The sequence below is a fragment of the Tamandua tetradactyla genome, chromosome 12, assembly GCF_023851605.1.
Source record: "Tamandua tetradactyla isolate mTamTet1 chromosome 12, mTamTet1.pri, whole genome shotgun sequence".
Taxonomy (NCBI): Eukaryota; Metazoa; Chordata; class Mammalia; order Pilosa; family Myrmecophagidae; genus Tamandua; species Tamandua tetradactyla.
The window spans coordinates 73,155,994-73,175,710 of NC_135338.1; the positions used below are offsets into that span (position 1 = coordinate 73,155,994).

At 39.4% G+C, this 19,717-nt stretch overlaps 1 long non-coding RNA gene across 1 annotated transcript in view; it reads right to left on the minus strand.

Annotated features, from left to right (window-relative positions):
* Nucleotides 1-10,128: 10,128 nt before the first annotated feature.
* LOC143652363 (uncharacterized) overlaps nucleotides 10,129-19,717 on the minus strand; it is a 36,898-nt gene continuing 27,309 nt past the window's right edge. The window contains exon 3 of the long non-coding RNA XR_013160582.1: nucleotides 10,129-11,840. This is a non-coding gene — a long non-coding RNA (uncharacterized LOC143652363). The remainder of the gene's footprint in view (nucleotides 11,841-19,717) is intronic.

Consider the following 19,717-nt stretch of genomic DNA (forward strand, 5'->3'; position numbering starts at 1 on the left):
CCATGACAGCTAAAAGCAGTATACCTTCTTGTAGTAGATATCATGATGTACTTCTCAACTTCTACCCCTTGCCTCCATTCAGAATTGAGACACTCATCCTCTATGGGAATTTTTTTTTACTACTAGGAGCTACCTCTCTCAGGTTATGCTTCCTCCCCAGGGGCAGCCCACATCCAGTTATGAATACAAAGTCCTGGATTCCTTTACTTGTTTGAGACAACTCTGAAAGGTCAACCCAGAGCCAGAGGCCTCTTATGCAACTTCTCCTTCTACCCAATCTTGCTTCCTTCTTTCTTACAGGTGATGATCCCGAGACTTTTCCCTAGTATACTTCTTGCATACCAATCTTCTCGGAATCTGTTTCTGGGGAACCCAGCCTAAGACATCACTCATTCTTCCCATTATGTGACAACCTTTGAAGCCACATGTTCCAAATGGTGGAGCTCCAAGATATGAGTCTTCCATCTGGTGGGTCCCTCATAGTCCCCCACTGACCACTTAACTGTGTGATATACAAAATAAACCTTTGCTATTCTAAGTTATTGAGCTATCTGCGGTAAATGTGCACTCAGAATAGCCTAGCCTTCCTGCCTAGTACAGTCATTCATATTAAAATCACTGGGATAATCACTAAACTAATAGATGTAGAGCATATTTATACTATACTGATTTTAAAATAAGTGGATGAGAAAATAAAGTATGAAAAGGGTAGGAAACCCAAGAATGTAAAACTCAAAGCAAGAAAGGAATAGACAACTAAACAGAAAAAGAAGGACAAATAGAAATCACAGACAATGATAAAAATAAATGCAAATATATCAATAATCATTATAAATATAACTAACCTGTTTATAATGTCTAGTTAAAAGACAATATTGTCAAACTAGATAAAATCTAACCATATACTATTTACAAGAAACAATTAAAATATCAGAAACAATTAAAATATCAGAAACACAATTAAAATATCAGAGGGATTAAAGTCAAAGAGAGGAAAGAGATAAAGAAAACAAATGACAACAAAAACAAAGTTGGTATCACTATATTAATATCCAAAGATAGATTCTAAGAAAAAAAGCATTACTAGATAAGTTTTCCTTATCATTAACACTTTGCATTAGTGTGGTGCCTTCATCGCAATTGATGAGACAATATTATTATAATTATATTATTTGAAAAAATATTTTTATTGAGAAAACAACAAACAAACACAAACATTTTTAACATACAAACATTCCATACATGGTGCACAATCAATGGCTCACAATATTATCATATAGTTGTATATCCGTCACCATGATCATTTTTTAGAACATTTGCATCACTCCAGGAAAAGAAATAAAAAGAAAAAACTCATACATACCTTGCCCCTCCCTCTCATTGACTACTAGTATTTCCATCTACCCAGTGTATTTTAACCTTTGTGGAATGGCTTTTTAAAAGGGAATTTATTGAGTTGCAAGTTTACAATTTAAAGGCTATAAAAATGTCAAAACTAAGGCATCCATATAAAGATACCTTGGCTCAAGAAAGGCTGATGGGGGCGGGCCACAGTGGCTCAGCAGGTAAGAGTACTTGCCTGCCATGCCCGAGGACCCGGGTTCAATTCCCAGTGCCTGCCCATGTAAAAAAATAAAAAAAAAAAGAAAGGCTGATGGGTCCAGAATGCCTTTGTCAACTGGGAAGGTACTGCTAGCTGTCTCTCATTTCCAAAGGCTTTTCCAGGGGCATTTTCTTTCTTCATCTCCAAAGGTCTCTGGCTGTGAGGGCTCTGAAGCTTTTCCCAAAATGGTTCCCTCTTAAAGGACTCTAGTAAGCAACCCTACCTTGAATGGGTGGGTCACATCTCCATGGAAACAATAAAAAAGATCCCACCCAGCAATATTGAATTGGATTTTAAAACACAGCTTTTCAAGGGCACACAACAATTTCAAACCAGCACATAAATATTATTTTCAGGAACACTAAGATTGTTGAAAATTGAAAAAAAAAGTCAATTGTGATGATAAAAAAGTATTTATTCCTTCTAGCCTCTTATGTTCTGGAGCAGCTAGAAGGAAAAATCTGAGATGATGCTATGGTAGCCCATGACAAACTCTGGGATCTGTCCTGTAATTACTTGTTGAAGAGCGCTTTGAAAACTATTGCTTTTTTCTTTCTTTGCTGTGTATATATGCTATATTATACAATAAGAAAGTTTTTAAAAAGATTGAAAAAAATTGTACATTAGGAGGCCAAAACAGTTGTATGAACAAATTTCAAGAATTGAAATAATACAAGCGGCAGTCTTAGATCACAGTCCAACAAGTTAAATCAATCACATAAGAAAAATTCCATTTCTAAGCAATCTTAAATCACATAGGAAATCATAATGAAAATTAGAAATCAATTAGAACAGTGCATATGCAATACCTTTAAAGCAATACAGGAAAATACATATCCTTAAATATTTATATTAGAAGGCAAAAAGTGAAAATGATTGAGGCATTTAACTTAAGAAGTTAGAATAAAACAGCAAAATAAGCCCAAGTAAGAAGAAAATAATAAAAATAACAGCGGACATTAATGAAATAAAAAATATATAAAGGGTACTACTGAGTCCAAAGAGGCTTCTATTCAAAGCCAAGATACAAATAGGCAAACTGACAAGCTTAATCAAGAAGAAAAGAGAGAAGGATAAAAACCACATGATTATCTCGAAAGATGCAGAAAAAGCATTTTACAAGATCCAAACTCCTTTCATGATAAGAAACAAACAAAAAAAAGAAACACTCAGCAAAACAGTGATAGAACTTTCTTAACCTGATAAAGAACATCTATGAAAAACCCACGGCTAACATATGTAAAAGTGAAAGATGAAATGCTTTCCCCTAAAATCAGGAACTAGACAAGGATATCTACTCTCACCATTTTCATTCAATATTTCAGTGGAGGTTCTAGCTAGAGTAATTAGGCAAGAAAAAGAATTACAAGGCATCCACATTTTAAAGGAAGAAGTAAAACTATTCATAAATGACATGATCATTTACAGAGAAAATCCTATAAAAGCCACTAAAAACTATTAGAACTAATAAACCATTTCAACAAGGTTACAAGATATAAAATCAATATACAAAATTCAATTGTATTTCTATACACTAGCAATGAACAACCCAAAAGTAAGTTTAAGAAAATTCCATTTTACAATAGCATCAAAAACAGTAAAATACTCAGGAATAAATTTAATAAAAGTACAAGAAGTACACTGAAAACTACAAAACATTACTGAAAGAAATTAAAGATTTCCTAAATAAGCAGAAAGACATCCCATGTTCATGGATCAAAAGAATTATTATTGTGAAGATGGCAATACTTCCCAAATTGACTGAAAGATTCAACACGATCCCTATCAGAAAATCAACTGCCTTCTTTTGTGTGTGTGTGTGTGTGTGTGTAAAATGACAAGCTGACCCTGAAATTCATATGGAAACACAAGGGACCCTGAATAGCCAAAACAAATTTGAAAAAGAAGAACAAAGTTGAAAGACTCACACTTTTCAATTTCAAAACCTATTACAAAGCTATAGTTATCAATACAGTGTGGTAATGGGACAAAGATCAATATATAGGTCAGTGGAATAAAACTGAGGGTCCACAAATAAACTATTTACATTTATGGTTAACTGAGTTTTAATAACCCTGCCAAGACAATTCAAACTTTCAATAAGCTGGCCAAGACTGGAAAGAACAGTCTTTCTGGCAAATGGTGCTGGGACAACTGGATATTCACAAACAAAAGAATGAAGTTGGACCTGTTATCTCCTACCACGTGCAAAAATGTACTTGAAAATGTACCATAGACCTAAATGTAATATCCAAAACTATAAAACTCTTAGAAGAAAATATAGGAGTAAATTTTGGATTAGGCAATGGTTTCTTAGATATGACACCAAAGCACAAGCAACAAAAGAAAAAAGCAGATAATGTCAAGATTCAAAACTTTTGCATTTAAAGGATACCATCAGGAAAATGAAAACACAAAAATATTTGCAAATCATATATCAGATAAGGGACTTAAATGTAGAATATATGAAGAACTCCTAAAACTCAACAATAATAAGATAAACTAATTTTAAAAAAAAGGTCAAACAATCTGAATGGACTTTTCACTAAAGAAGATATCAGAGGGCCAATGAGCACATGAAAAGATGTTCAACATCATTAGCTATCATGAAAATGCAAACCAAAACCAGAGTGAGATATCACTTTATACCCACTAGGATGGTGCTTCTAGTTTGCTAGCTGCTGGAATACAATATACCAGAAACAGAATAGATTTTTAAAAGGGGAATTTAATAAGCTGCTAGTTTACAATTCTAAGGCTGAGAAAATGTCCCAATTAAAGCAAGTCTATAAAAATGTCTGAGCTAAGGCGTCCAGGGAAAGATACCTTGGTTCAAGAAGGCTGATGAGGTTCAGGGTTTCTCTCTGTGCTGGAAGGGCATGTGGTAGACATGGCAATGTCTGCTAGCTTTCTCTCTAGGCATGCTGCCTCATGAAACTCCCCCAGAGCATTTTCCTTCTTCTTCTCCAAAGGTCTCTGGCTGCGTGGGTTCCCCTCATGGCTCTTGTCATTGTTATCATTCTCTGCTCTTTCAGGATCTCCAGTTTTCTCCAAAATGCTTCCTCTTTTATAGAATTCCAAGACCCACGTAGAATGGGTGGAGATATGTCTCCATCTAATCAAATTTAATACCCACAGTTGACTGAGTCACATCTCCATGAAGATAACCAAATCAAATTTCCAACCTATAGTATTGAATAGAGTTTAGAAGAAACCTTTGCTCCCAGAATATTGATTAGGATTCAAACATGTCTTTTCTAGGGTACATAAATCCTTTCAAACCAGCACAGAGGATTTTAATAAAAAGTCAGATAATAATAAGTGTTGATGAGGATGTGGAGAAACTGGAACCCTCACACATTGCTGATGGGATTGCAAAATGTTACAACCACTTTGAAAAATAGTTTGGTGGTTTCTCAAACAGTTCAACAATGTTACCATATAACCAGTAATTTAACTCCTAAGTATATATCCAAGATAAATGAAAATATATGGTCAAATAAAAACTTGTACATGCATGTTTATAGCAACAAAAAGTAGAAACAATCTAACTGTCCTTCAGCTGATGAATGGAAAAAACAAAATGTGTGTGATGAAATATTATTCAGCCATAAAAAATGAATGAAACCATAAATATGAATGAAGTACTTCAGCATGGATGAACCTTGAAAACTTATGCTGAATGAAAGAAACCAAACACAAAATGCCATATAGTACGATTCCATTTATAAGAAATGTCCAGAATAGGCAAATTCAGAGACAGAAAGTAGATTAATGATTGCCAGGGTTAGGGGGAGCTCCATGTGGAGTAGCTCTTAATGTATATGGGGTTTCTTTTTGGAGTGATGAAAATGTTCTAAAATTGATTATAGTGATGGTTGCACAACTCTGTGAAACTATCCATCTAAAGGGTGAGTTTTATTGTATATGAATTATATCTCAAGAAAGCTGTTACTTTCAAAATCTTTTCACAAAGAAAATTCAACTGTAAAAAATTTGCTCTGCACAAGTACAGAGGTTACCATTCATGTAGACTACAAGGTAAATTGTGTTCTCTTAGAGTTGGGCAATATGGTGGCTCTGCCCAGACAATTAAATAGGAAGATTCTATCAACAACTCAGGAATGTATAATTCTTATTTTATGCACAGAATAAATAGGCAACACTTGCCAACTTATTTGATGTTAGCATAATCTAAATTTCAAATCTAGACAAAGACCAGAATAAAAAGAAAAATTACAGACCAACTCAAATAGATTTAAGAATCCTAAACAAAACATTAGCTAACCAATTCCAGCAACAGATTCAAAAGATATTACACCATGACCAAGGTGTCATTTAAACCAAGAATGCAAGGTTGGTTTAATCTGAGTAAAGCAATCAACATAATTCTTCACAATGATAACTTAGATGAATCATATGTGATTATCTGAAAAGATATATTGATAGAAAAAAAGGTTTTCATGGAATTCATTCAGGATTAGAGAAAAATAATTATAGCAAACTAGGTATTAAAAGAAAATCCTTAATCTGTGTTTTGGATTGCTAAAGCTGCCAAAATGCAATATACCAGAAATGGACCTTTTAACAATGGGAATTTATTATCTTATAAGTTACAATTCTAAGGCTATGAAAATGTCCAAATCAAGGTATCAACAGGAGGATACCTTCTCTGAAGTAAGGCTACCGATGTCTGGGACACCTCTGTTACAAGGGAAGGCACATGGCCTGTGTCAGCATGTCCTTTTCTGGCTTTTGCTGCTTTCAGCTTCTGGGTCTAATAGCTTCCTCTCTCTGAGCTCTCTGTGGGTCCTCTTTTAGCTTCTCCAGGAGCTTTTTCTCTCTAAACTCTCTTGGCTTTTTCCATCCTTTATCCTCTCATAAAGGACTCCAGTAAAAGGATTAAAACCACCTCAAATGGGGTGGATCACATTTCAACTGAAATAACCTAATCAAAAGGGCCCACCCACACCAGGGCTGCACCCGCAGGAATGGATTAAAAGAATATGGCCTTTTCTGGGGTACACAACAGCTTCAAATCAGCACAACACAATAAAGTCAGATTATATACACACATACAGATCAAACATTATACAAAATGGTACAATGTTGAAAGCATTATTTTAAATTAAGAACAAAACAAATATGTCTGCAATCACCACTCGTATTGCATTTTAATAAGCTCCCAAGATGATTCTGATGTTCTCAATCCAAACACCCCACGTTAGAAATATTGGACTAGAAAAACCATTTGCCTACTGTGAATACTCTTTGTTGTATTCAAACAAACATATTCAATAGGTCATTTATCTGGGTATGCTTCTTTCCTTTCATAACAGTCTCACAGCTATATTTCATTTTTCTTGTATTTTCATACAAGACTCCTCTAACAGATGCTACCTTCATTTTATAGGTAAGGATACTGAGGTTCACAGAGATTATGAGCCTTCTCCAAAATCCCACAGTAAGAAGCAGAGCTGCAGTCCAAGTCTGGGAATTGTGCTGCCTTCCCTCTCTACGCCCACCATGTCAGGGAACTCCTCCTGCCTGTGCGCCTAAACTCAAGTATCTGGGTCAATGTAATATGTTTACACTTTAGCCTATGAGTCAAGACAGAAGTTAAGAAAGGAATCTCAAAATGACACAAAATGTCCTTGCTTCTTGGTAAAATGTCATGTAACATTGCTGTCTTGCCCTCTCTGTTTTGTCTTTAAGTTGGGTCTGTATAGGAATCAACACCTGAATATGTATTCGACTCTTTGAGGTATTTTCTCACATCATTAATGACCCCTAATATTCCCCTAACGTAACTGTCAACTACAAAGGAGACTAAATTTTATGAGGCCTATACCCAAGGCCCCACCTACTAAGGGGAGAGAGAAGTTGCCCTTTCCTTTGAACAATCTACAGGCGAGGAACATGCCAGGGACATGCCAGCAGCATCTCGTGATCATAAGCCTAGCAATGCCAAGAAGTAGGGCATACTGCACCCATCTGCAGAATGAGGCTCAGAGAGGCTAAGGAAGTGGCCCAGGCAGCACAGCAGGTGATGTACAAAGGAAGAGAGGTAGCCACACAGGGCAAACTCAAGTGGGAAGACAGAGGACACTTTCAGCAACACAAAGAAGGATGCCAGAGGGAGGAACACGCAAGGAGGAAAGGAAAGCCTTCTTTTAAAGGAGAAATTGAGAGAAGTGAATGTGGAATCTGGGGAAGAAGGAAAAGACCATCAGTGTGGCTAGAGATGAGGGTTTGTGGAAGAAGCAGCATGGGAGGGCTGGTTAAGGGGGAAGGGTACCCGATAGGGTTCAAGTCCATAGGCACAGCTTCAAGGTCACCTCCCAACACTTTCTACCCCTTGACATGCCCTGGCGTGCATAGGAGAGTTAGTAATTATAATGACATGCTGATGACTGTTCACCCTGGGTTATCTCTGTTTAAAGAATGTTTAATGTTTTCTTATTAATTCCTTTAAAAATAACAATAAACCCATCACAGGTAAATGTAAATAATATTATCATGATAAGTAATTGTATCTTCAAACTAAAAAAAAATTGTGAGAAAAAAATTGTGGGAAAATTCTTTTATATATTTGCAAATCTCTGTCAAGGCTTAGAAGAAGACAGCTGAATGCTCATGTTTCCTACCGCATTCAAAAAAAATGTTGCTGCATTTTGTTCTAGTTGAAGAATATGAAGGACATTCAGCCTTGCACAGATAGGTAGTTGGAAAAGGAGGTAACGTTTTAATAGCCTTTTCAGATAATTACAGATATTCTTCAATTCTTCATCAAACCTCAACAAGTTGATATCATTATTTATTTATATATTTTTATCAGAGAAGTTGTAGAAAATACAGAGTTCCCATTTCTACCCTCTCCCCCGACACACAGTTTTCCCTAACATTAACACTTGGCATTAGTGTGGTATCTTTGTTACAATCAATGAAATGATATTATTATAATCATATGGGTTTACTACGTTGTACAGTTCTTTGGGCTTTTAAAAATTTTTATTCTAGTATCATATATACAACTTAAATTTCCCCTTTTAGACCCATTCAAATATATGATTCAGTGCTGTTAATTACATTCACAATGTTGTGCTACTATCATACCATGCATTATCTCATTTGATCCTCACAACAATACTAAGATGCAGAAACTATCATCATCACCCCTATTTTAGAGAGGAAGAGTCTAAGGTAGAGGGATTAAGTATCTTGCCTGAGGATACTGGGCAAACCAAATGTTAGAACCCATAGAACTTAACATTTCTATATAGTGTCCCTGTTTTAAATGTTCATACAAAGCATACATTTTTATCCTTAATATACTTGTGTCTGTTTTAATAATAATAATAAAAAGCCTTTTCTCCCCAGATCCTTAAATAAAGCTCCCTTCCAGGCAAAGGCACTGTATTTCCTTCGTGAATTCACATGCCATTGGCCGTGATGCTGGGGAAGCCAGAGTAGATGCTGGAGCTCAGGGAAGGCTTGAAGCAAATGATGAATGCAAGGGATCACATTGGTGCTATTTTATTTAAAAGGACCCTTTTACCATCTCCATTTATGAAAAGTTGGACAGACACATCCATAGCCTCTCCAGGGGTTGTATGACCCTGACTTTCAGAATCCCTATACGTTCAGAATCCCAAAAGTTTACCCAAAGTACCTATTGAACTGCTCTCCTTCCCCCACACCTCTCCTGGGCACATACTCTGAACCCAACCCTGATAGAAGCAGCCTGGGAAACCTAAGCAGACATCCATAATCCCCACCCCCACAAATCTTCACACCTGTCCTATGACTTCCCATCTCCATGCTTTTGCTCCTGCTGTGCCTTTCACCTGCAATGCTCTCCCTACCTTCCAACTCCTATTTACCTCTCAAAACCCATCTCAAAGATCACCTTTTTCATGAAACCTTCCTGAATCTCTTCCTCCCCCAACATGGAAGTGATCAGTTCCTCCTCTAAACCTATCTGGCCCTCTTAGGACACATGCACCCCAGCCCACTTTACAATAGAGTTGTTAGTGCACTCATTTACATCGTCCTGGCCAACACGCAAGCCCCTTATGGACAAATCTATGGCAGTTCTTCTCTGTATCCAGCATGGGATAATTTGCACATAATAGGCATTCAATAAAAATTTCATGAGTGAATGAATCAGAGAATCACAGTTTGCACATTCTGTGGGCACAATTGACCAGTAAAGCGCACCAGGAAGAGAAGCACATGGCCAGGCCCTCTGCTCAATAGTGTCCCAGGAACATGGGTTCATTTTTTTGTTTTTTTAAACTTTTTTTTATTGTATAGTATAACATATATACAAAGCATACAAAGCAAAGAAATAAAAAAGCAATAGTTTTCAAAGCATTCTTTAAAAAATGACAAACAGATCCCAGAGTTTGTCATGGGCTACCATATGATCCTGTCATATTTTTCCTTCTAGCTGCTCCAGAATATAGGAGGCTAGAGAGCTTAAATACTTTTTTATCATCACAATCAATATTTTCCTTCTTTTTTTGTGAACAATAACACATATGCAAAAAAGCTATAAATTTCCAATTAGTTGTAGAACATACTTCAGACTTTAACATGGGTTACAATTTCACAATTTTAGGTTTTTACTTCTAGCTGCTCTAAAATACTGGAGACTAAAAGAGATATCAATGTAATGATTCAGCATTCACATTCATTTGTTAAGTCTTATCTTCAACGTATAATTCCATCATCACTTTTGATCTTTCCATACACTCATCAGGGGTGTTTGGGCTATGGCAATTCTAAATTTTTCATATTGGAAGGGTCTGTCACTAATATGGGGTAGGGAGATGGAACTATCTGATGTTCTGGAGAGGCTGGGTTAGGTTTCAGGACTTATCTGGACCAGGGACCCATCTGGATGCTGTAGGTTTCTGGCAAGTTACTCTAGTGCATGGAACCCTTGTGGAATCTTATACATTGCCCTAGGTGCTCTTTAGGATTGGCTAGAATGGTCCTGATTGGCAGGTTATGATAGGTGACAAGGTCTACCTGAAGCTTGCGTAAGAGCAACCTCCAGAGTAACCTCTCGACTCTATATGAACGCTCTCTGCCTCTGATAATTAATTAATTACATTTCTTTCCCCCCATTAGGCCAGGACGGAATTGTTGATCCCATGGTGCCAGGTCTGGATTCATCCCTGGGAGTCATCTCCCACATTGCCAGGGAGACTTTCACCCCCGGATGTCATGTCCCACGTAGCGGGGACGGCAATGATTTCACTTGCAGAGCTGGGCTTAGAGAGACTGGCAGCCTCATTTTAAATTTGTCTGTTACCTGATGCTGTCCTCGCCTCATCCTGAACAGCCCTGCATCCTTTAGGGTTCTGCCCTTCCCCCACCACGCCATCTTACTCAAATCTCCTAGCTTTATAGGCTTTTAGGGAGACATTTCGGTAGTTTGCCGTTTCTTAATCTTCCATTCATGATGCTGAGTTCATTTAGAAATTATTTTTCTGGGGAGAGGCATAAATGCTTGGCAATCAGCTGGGTGGAAAGTGCCACCCCCTTCCCACCCATAACATCCTCCAAATAAAACTCCCCACCACTAAATAACATTCTTCTTCAGGCAAAAAGGAAAGAAACTGGACTTCAAAATAGGGGCGCAATAAAATGTTTTCCAGCAAGGGAGAGAAGGGGTACATCAGTTACAAAGCCGCTCCCTGAAGGGACTTTGCCCCAGGCCTGCTTTCAAGAACCCACTGGAACTCCTAAAAGCAAAACAAAACAAAACAAAACAAAACAAAAACCTACTCAGCCAGCTGCTACTGGCTTCATCCCTTGAGCAGAAATCTCTCATCTCAATAATGACTTTGCTTCTGGAGAAAATACAGATGTCGCAGGGAAGATTTTAAACAGTTTGGGGGATCACTTCTGCTTCCCGGTTTGGTGTGGGTAAGGAAATGGGAGACTCTGATTTACCCGCATGAGTGTGGGAGAGAGTGAACCGTACAGAGCAGACTGGTTGGGGGTGACGCAGAGGCCGAGCCCTGAGACCAAACCGCAGGGATGAAAACAGCACATACCTGAGGCACCTGTTCTATGCCAAACAGCCTCGGGAGTTTCAGGCTCAGCATTTTGAAGTCAGTGGGGACAGCCCAGGTAGGTGAGAGCCGCTCCCGCTCCTGAGGCCTCACTCAAAGTTCAGACATGGCCTGGGGTGCCTCCAGCCAGCTGCTGCCGGGCTGCCTTCCTGAAAGAGGACCGAGTGAAGATACCCGTCAGTCTCAGTGGAATTCCAACTGGGTCAAGATCATCAGATTGTTTAACTAAGGAACATACACGCACTTGTGATGGCAACATAATCGGCCTTCCTCAAAAACAACAGCAGCAAAACGGAGAGGCGGCTGAGTTATTAACTCCAAGAGTGCTGGAGGGAGGTAATTAAATCATAAAATGGGCAATCAGAAGATTTTAGAGCTGGAAAGGGCTCTGGAGACCCCCCCCAATCCCTCATATCCTCATATCCCACATGGGGAAATGGTGGGTGAGAGAGGTGGGGTGTCTTCCCCAAGGTTGCATGGCGAGCGAGGAGCTGGGGTTACTCAGTCCCCTCCCCATCACCTGCTGTCTCTGGGCCAGGATGTCACAAATCTGAACACCCCCAGAGGGCAGAAGGGGTCCAAGCCCTGTGCTCCCACTCACTGAAAGAGCAGCGGCTCTTCCAGGCTGGACACAGCTGACCAGAGGTCGGATGCCCTGAGACACACAAAAGAAGCAGGACAGGCAACCCAAGGCACTCATTGGAGACAGAGAGACTTGGAGTAAGTAACAAGGTCGCTTAAATGCAGGATTAAGATTGCTTAGCAGCTGTGAGCAGTGCAAACGAGAGAAAGCCAAAGGCCTCGGGCAAGGCCCAAGCAGCAGAGAAGTCCAAGCTGGGTTTACCAAAGAAAGGGCAGAGCTAAGAATCTACCCCAGTCAAGGAGGTCTCCTGTCCCTCATTGCTGCTGGGCCCAAGCCTATGCCTCCTGAGAGCCCTCCCCGTGGCCCAAGCAATCTTTCCCCACCTCTTACAGCCCCACGATGTTGCCTGAACTTCTCTTGGGTCACCAACCACACTCCACCTGCTGTCAAAGCTAACTGCCCGGCCACCCTCCCGCATGGGGAGGCCCCTCCAGGGGTGTGCCTGGCTCATCCCAGGCCTTCAGCAACAGCTTGTTAAATGAAGCAAGGCTGCTCTTGCTCCAAACTTAGAAGTCATATATTTTGTTTGGCTTTCGCAATTTATTTTTGGCTCTTATTATAGTTCTTTACATTCTATGTGTTATTGCCTGGTCCTATGTAGCAAAACACCATTCGTTTATAATTCATTGTCCTAAATAGGTCTCTTAAAAATACTGCTAAGTGGCCATGGTACACCCTTGCTTTTCTTGTTTTTTCATGCCGAAGATTTCCGTGTCTAAGTCTTCGAGCCTCTTTACATGCCCAGCACTGCTGATTCACTCAGTGGCAAGACCAGGAGGCGAAGGCCCAGGGCTAGGGGCAACTAGCGCCCAGCAGAAAACCTTCAACAAAGCAGGGCTGGGTCTCCACAGGCCTCCCCGCTTGGGAGCTTGGCGTCTCCCTGGCTCTAACGCAGGCTTGTGGCCCTGCTGTGACAGCACACACCACCGAGGAGACGGCCAGATGAACACGTGCACGAGACGGGGGACACAGCCGCTGGGGGTCACTCGGTTCTTCATTCAACACTGTTTACTGCGTTTTTATCACGTGAAGAGTAAGGGGTGGGGCGCATTATATAGCTGTCTATTCTCTGTGAGCTGCAGCGGCTTAGGACTGATCCGAAAACACTGATAGGTTTGTGACACATAGAATGGAGAGAAGTAGGGATCCTCTAGACCATTCTATTCTTTGATTGCACAGGGAAAAATGAACAGAATGATCCTTGTCACCAAGAAATTTTTTTTACCATTTTTTATTGTGAAATGTAACATATAAACAAAAAAGCAATAAATTTCCAAGTACACTTCAGCAAGCAGTTATAGAACAGATTTTAAAGTTTGGTATGGGTTACAGTGCCACGATGTTTTATTTTTTTCTTCTAGCTACTCTAAGCCATTAGAGACCAAAAGAAATATCAATATAATGATTCAGCAGTCATACTCATTTGTTAATCCTATCCAAGAAATTTATAAAGAAAAATAGGGACCGATATGCCCACAACTGAACAGCAGAGGCCATCCCAAGAAAGAGGGAAACTCACACAGTGCCCACATTGTCCTTTCATCCACCCTACTGCCAACTGAGGAAGGATGGGTGTTGCATACAAGCCCCCTGAGTTCAAAGGATGATGTGCTATTTTCTGTGCAACCCTAGGCAAGTTACTTAATGCTCTGTGCCTCAGTTTCCCCATCTATAAAATGGAAATAACAGGAGTACTTTCCTCATAGGGTTGTTGGTATGATTAAACAACCATCCATGGAAAGGGCCTGCATAAAGTAAGTGTTTAACAAGTACTTGCTCTTATTATTAATTGCCAGATAGGAAAATTAATTTTCTCTTTTACACACAGAAAAACTGAGATGTTGAAATATTAAGAGACTTTCCCCAAAGCACACAGTTAGTAAGTAGCTGGAAGGACTGGGATTTGATTTCTGGTTTGCCTGAAGGAAAGAAGTGGGGGATGTGATGCTTCGTAGGGTTGGGGTCACTTGAGTTGAGGATCACAGGCCGTCTCAGGTCTTTGAGGGGGCACCAGAGATTGGAGATTTTGAAACTATTCTCTTTGGTGCCCCAGGTCATGCCTCAAGTGGCCTTTATTGGCGACAGGAGTTGTGCCTGGGGCTAGGAGAAACAGGGTTGGGTAAGTTCCACCCTATTTCAACCAGAAAATGTTCACATTTTTTTGACTTATAGTAGGAACATAATAATAGAAACTCTCTTTTGAGAAAAACATAAGAGAATTCTAAGAAGAGAATTGACTATGATTGGAGGGAATAAAGTCTTAGCACAAAGCACTGGGATATAATTTCTCTTTGCTACTGAGAGAAGGTATAAGATATGGAATATTTCCCACCTTGTTTATAATCTAGATGCTAAGCAATGAACGTCTTTGCTAACTCATCAGGTGATGTAAACTCTCAGGTAAGAGCAATTTGACTCTGCTCTTTCAAAAATGGGAGATTTCTTAGGTTATGTTTCCTCGCCGTTCAAACAAACAAGGGCTCTCCTGCTAAGACATTATTTTACATCTAAAATGTAAACCTTTATGTAGTCAGGCAATATGAAACATCCATAGACGAGCGTGAAAAGTCATAAAGCATAATGATAAAGATGTTGTGCCTACTCTGATCATTTCAGATATTTCTGAACCCAAAATGGACTCACAGGTCTTCAGAGCCTCTTCACATCGCAAGCCAAGTTCTTAATTTCACCAACACTAGAAAATCTGCAGTGCAATTTCCAGGATTTCAAAGAGTAACTTAATTTGTTGTCTTTTTTTGCAAAGGTCTAAAGTAAGTGTGAATAAAACAAAAGTGCTTGTAAGAGTTCCTGTTTGGGTTTTCTAAAGCTACCAGAATGCAATATACCAGAAATAGAATGGATTTTTAAAGAGGAAATTATTAAGTTACAAGTTTACAGTTTTAAAGCTATAAAAATGTCCAAACTAAGCATCCAGTGAAAGATACCTTGACACAAGGAAGGCCAATGGGTCCAGACACCTCTGTCAGCTGGGAAAGGCATATGGCAATGAATGCTAGCCTTCTCTCCCAGCTTCTTGTTTAATAAATCTTCTCCGGGGATATTTTCCTTCTGCATCTCCAAAGGTCTGTTGTCTGTGTCAGCTCTGAAGCTTTTTCCAAAATAGTTCCCTCTTTAAAAACTCTAGTAAGCGACCCCACCTTGAACAAGTGGAATCACATCTCCATGGAAACCATCTAATCAAAAGTTACCACCCACAATTAGGTGGGTCACATCTCCATGGAAACAACTTAATCAAAAACATCCCATCCAGATTGTGAAAACCTTGTGTCTGATGCTCCTTTTATCTAACGTATGGACAAATGAATAAAAAATATGGATAAAAAAATAAACAAATGGAGGGAACAAAGGTTAAAATAAGTTGGGTAGATGGAAATACTAGGGATCAATGAGAGGAAAGGGTTAGGGGTATGGCATGCATGAGTTCTTTCTTTTTACTTTTTATTTCTTTTTCTGGAGTGATGCAAATGTTCAAGAAAATGACCACAGTGATGAATACACAACTATGTGATATTGTGAGCCACTGATTGTACACCACGTATGGAATGTTTGTATGTTAAGAATATTTGTATGTTTGTATGTTGTTTTATCAATAAAAAAAAAGATCCCACCCAGCAATATTGAATCAGGATTGAAGAACATGGCTTTTCTGGGGTACACAACAGTTTCAAACCAGCACAGTTCCCAAATCTAAACACAAAGTGAAGCTTTGCTAGTATTTTAACAGTACATCCATGTTCCATAAAAGATTTCATCTAAAGGAGGTTTCCATAACTTAAACATATTTTTTAAACAACTAAAAAGTATAAATAGGCTGTAATACACTCTCAAGGTCCTGCTGAGTTTTCCTGAAATGGCTTTTTATAAAAAAAAAAAGGGGGGGGGGGGCAAACCATAACAGCAAAACCTCTATCAAGAGATAGATGTCAAGCCAGGCCTCTGATTTAAGTCCAATTAAAACTAAGAAGAAATGAGGTCTGCACTTGGTTCCCTCCTCCCTCTCAGACTTGGTCTCCATCCAGACCCTTGGAGGTTCCCTTCCCAGTAAACTATAGTCTATCCACTGCGCATGTCAGGCCTCAAAAGACACCATCACAGTCCTTACAACCCGCCAGATAGGTGTTCGCAGAAACTGACCGAACATAAGCTGATGGACTATTCTCCCAATTGAAAGGGTCTTTAAAAATGTATAAACCTTGAGGGATACAAATGAATCAGTCTCTTCATAATGTTAATTTATTAATTTAGTTATACATGCACACTTAGAAACCCTTACCAGATCCACCTGAATAATTTTAAAATATTGTCTTCTCCTCACATTTCATACAAGGGTATTCAAATACTCCATAAGCACCTTGACAACAATATCTTCCTCATAACCGCCAGCCACTTTTTTGAGTCACCCAACATAGCGTAAAGTGAAAAGCATTTCCACTTCTTTCCAAGTTGCTTGAAGTCAGTACTTTCTGAAGCTGTGTTTAATGCTGCTGCTGACATTTTTTTCCCCACATCACAAGTATACACTTGGTATTATGACACTGACTGCACTGTGCCTTCAAGTACTCCACGTGGCCAGTGGGATGCACTAATGGTAGTTTTAGCCTCAACCCCTGGGCTATCTGAAAGGCTAACCATAAACCCACACTCCAGAGGGCATAGCTTCTGTTGGGGTTTGCTAATTAGCGTGATGAATGACGTTTCTTAGCGAAATGAGTATAATTACTGATATGTGAACCGGTGTGGAGTGTTGTCCTTCCTCTCAGTTCCCATTACTGGGCAGGATGCCCGGGTGAGCCCCTTAGGAGGATTCAGGGGCCCAAATCCTACTGGAATGCAGCTGCAGTGCACCTCTAGACAACTGTCACATCCACCCCACAGAGCCTTCCAAGGTGCATGGGTGTCCCTAAAAGAACAGGTTACTGGGACTTCACAGGGCTTACCAGATAGTTCATTGGAAGGCTTTTGTTCCTACTTGCTAAAACATGTATGTCTGGCAGAACTCAGCCGGAGACTTTCACTGTGCACCCCAGCAGTGAGGTTGGGGAGGTGGGTCTACTAAAGCTCACCCACTCTTACGTACAGAGAAATGAAAGGTGTATTTCATTGCACTTCAGACACTATCTGCCGAAAATCTACACACCGCTATTTTGTGTACCACTAACACAGAAAAAGATGCTGCCAATTCATTTTGATTGTAAATGAATCCTAACTGCAGGACTGTTAAAATGTGTCATGTTTTTTTTCAAGTATATGTTGGATTTGATGAATCCAGTCATTGGGACTAAGCATTGGCTTTGGTCAGTTGCAAGGGCTTCTCTCTCCATATTTACTGCTCTGCCTTTAAAAGGATGATTAAAGGTCTTTTATAACTAAACCAATACTTGCAACTGGGAGACCATAACCCTGGAAATAAATCTCAATTTTCAGTTTTCATCTCTCTCTCTTTTTTTTAATCGATCGGGTCCAGGCCTTTTGAGGTATCCCAAGCAAGCACTGATTAGGAGAATTTCAGGTTACCGGGTCTTCTCCAAACACCCTGCTGTTCAACAAAAAGGAAGGGAGTGACCCTTAATACAAACGATGTTGGATGGACCCATCTATAATGCCAGCTCCTCCTTTCTGAAAAATATCATGTTGGAAAACAAAACATTTAACTTATAGCTGGGCATGCAGTAGGGGCAAAGTCTGTTGTTTGGTAGGGAATTTCTCCCATGCTTGCCTTTAGAATAACAGAGATGAGATTAGGAAGCTCCCGGAGATATCCCCCAGTCCAAATTACCACTGGGATGCCTATGAATGTCATGGACAGCCTTTTGGATAAAAGGACATGCATTTGACTCAAAGAAGCAACTAGATGAGAGATTTCAGGTTTTGGAGGAGCCAGTGAGATTTCTGGAGAGGGGAACGATATCTAGAATGGACAAATTCATAGAATCAGAAAGTAGAATACAGGTTAAAAGGGGCTGGGGAGGGGGTTGATAGGGATTTATCGGTTAGTGGATTCAGAGTTTCTGAGTTTTGGTAAGAGATGGTATTGGTAGCACAACATTGTAAATGTAATTAATGCCACTGAATTGGACAGTTAAAACGGCTAAAACGGCAAATTTTATGTTACCTATGTTACCACCATTTTTTAAAAGATAAGAATTTTGTAGTCTGCTCCATAGCTTAGTTATGTTCGTTTTAATTTAAAAAAATGTATTTTTGCCAAATCTTCCAGAAAAAAATATAAATCCCACAAATATAAATAATGCACATCCTGCTATTGCAAAAACCCTCCTACTCTGAGAAGCACAGACCCACCCTTCTTCCTATTTTATAGATGAGCACTCTAGATGGGAAATTATTTATCTGTGGTCACTCAGCAAGGGCCTGCAAAGTCAAGATTAAACTGAAGGTTTCTAACTGTCAGTGGGAACTTGAGCGCTCATCTCTAACAGGCCTCTCACCACAGGCACAACAGGCTGTGTGCAGTTAGGGCCACTCCTCGGTCAAATGGCTCACACCTGAATACCAGCCTCGCTGCAAATGGGGTCCAACGCCCCCCTTAGCAAAGTCACAAACAACAACATCCGGGAGCTCACTATTAATTAATGTTGACAATGTTGTTTCCATTAATGCAGATTCTCCATTCTGCCAGTAGGTCATGAAATCAGTTGACTGGGTATTGTTTAGTATTAATAAAAGGATTAGTAACGAAAATAATAAAACAGGAAATATCAGAGTATATCGCGTAAAGATAAATGTTGCTATGTAATAGCTTTGTATGTTATGCATGTTATGCATGATAAATGTTGCTATGTAATAGCTTTGTATGTTATGCATGTTATGCATGATAAATGTTGCTATGTAATAGCTTTGTATGTTATGCATGTGTTCTGGGTTATGATATAGAAGGTATTTCTTACTGAAAGTCACAATCAAAAAAATTTGAAGAAAAAAATAACATAATGTCCTCAAGGCTCATCTGTGTTGTTACTTCGGGACTTCATTCCTTCTTACTGCTGAATAATAGTCCATCGTATGTATATACCACATTTTGCCAGCAGTTTTATTGATATGTATTCACATATCATACAATCCATGGTTCACAGTACCCTCACACGATTGTCCATATTTCACCACACTCAACTGTAGAATATTTACATTACTGAAAAAAGTTTGAAGAAGGGTGCTAATAGTGCAGGTTACCTGCCCTGATAATGGAAAGCCATAGATTCTTTTTTTTTTCATCTAGAGTCTCACAAACATGGTAGTATGCCTGTGGGCCTCTCCATGTATACAGCAACTGAGGCAAAGGGGCTGGAGTTTGGGGGAACCAAGGCAGCCAGCTATCTAGAAAGGTCCCTCAGTATATTCTAACAG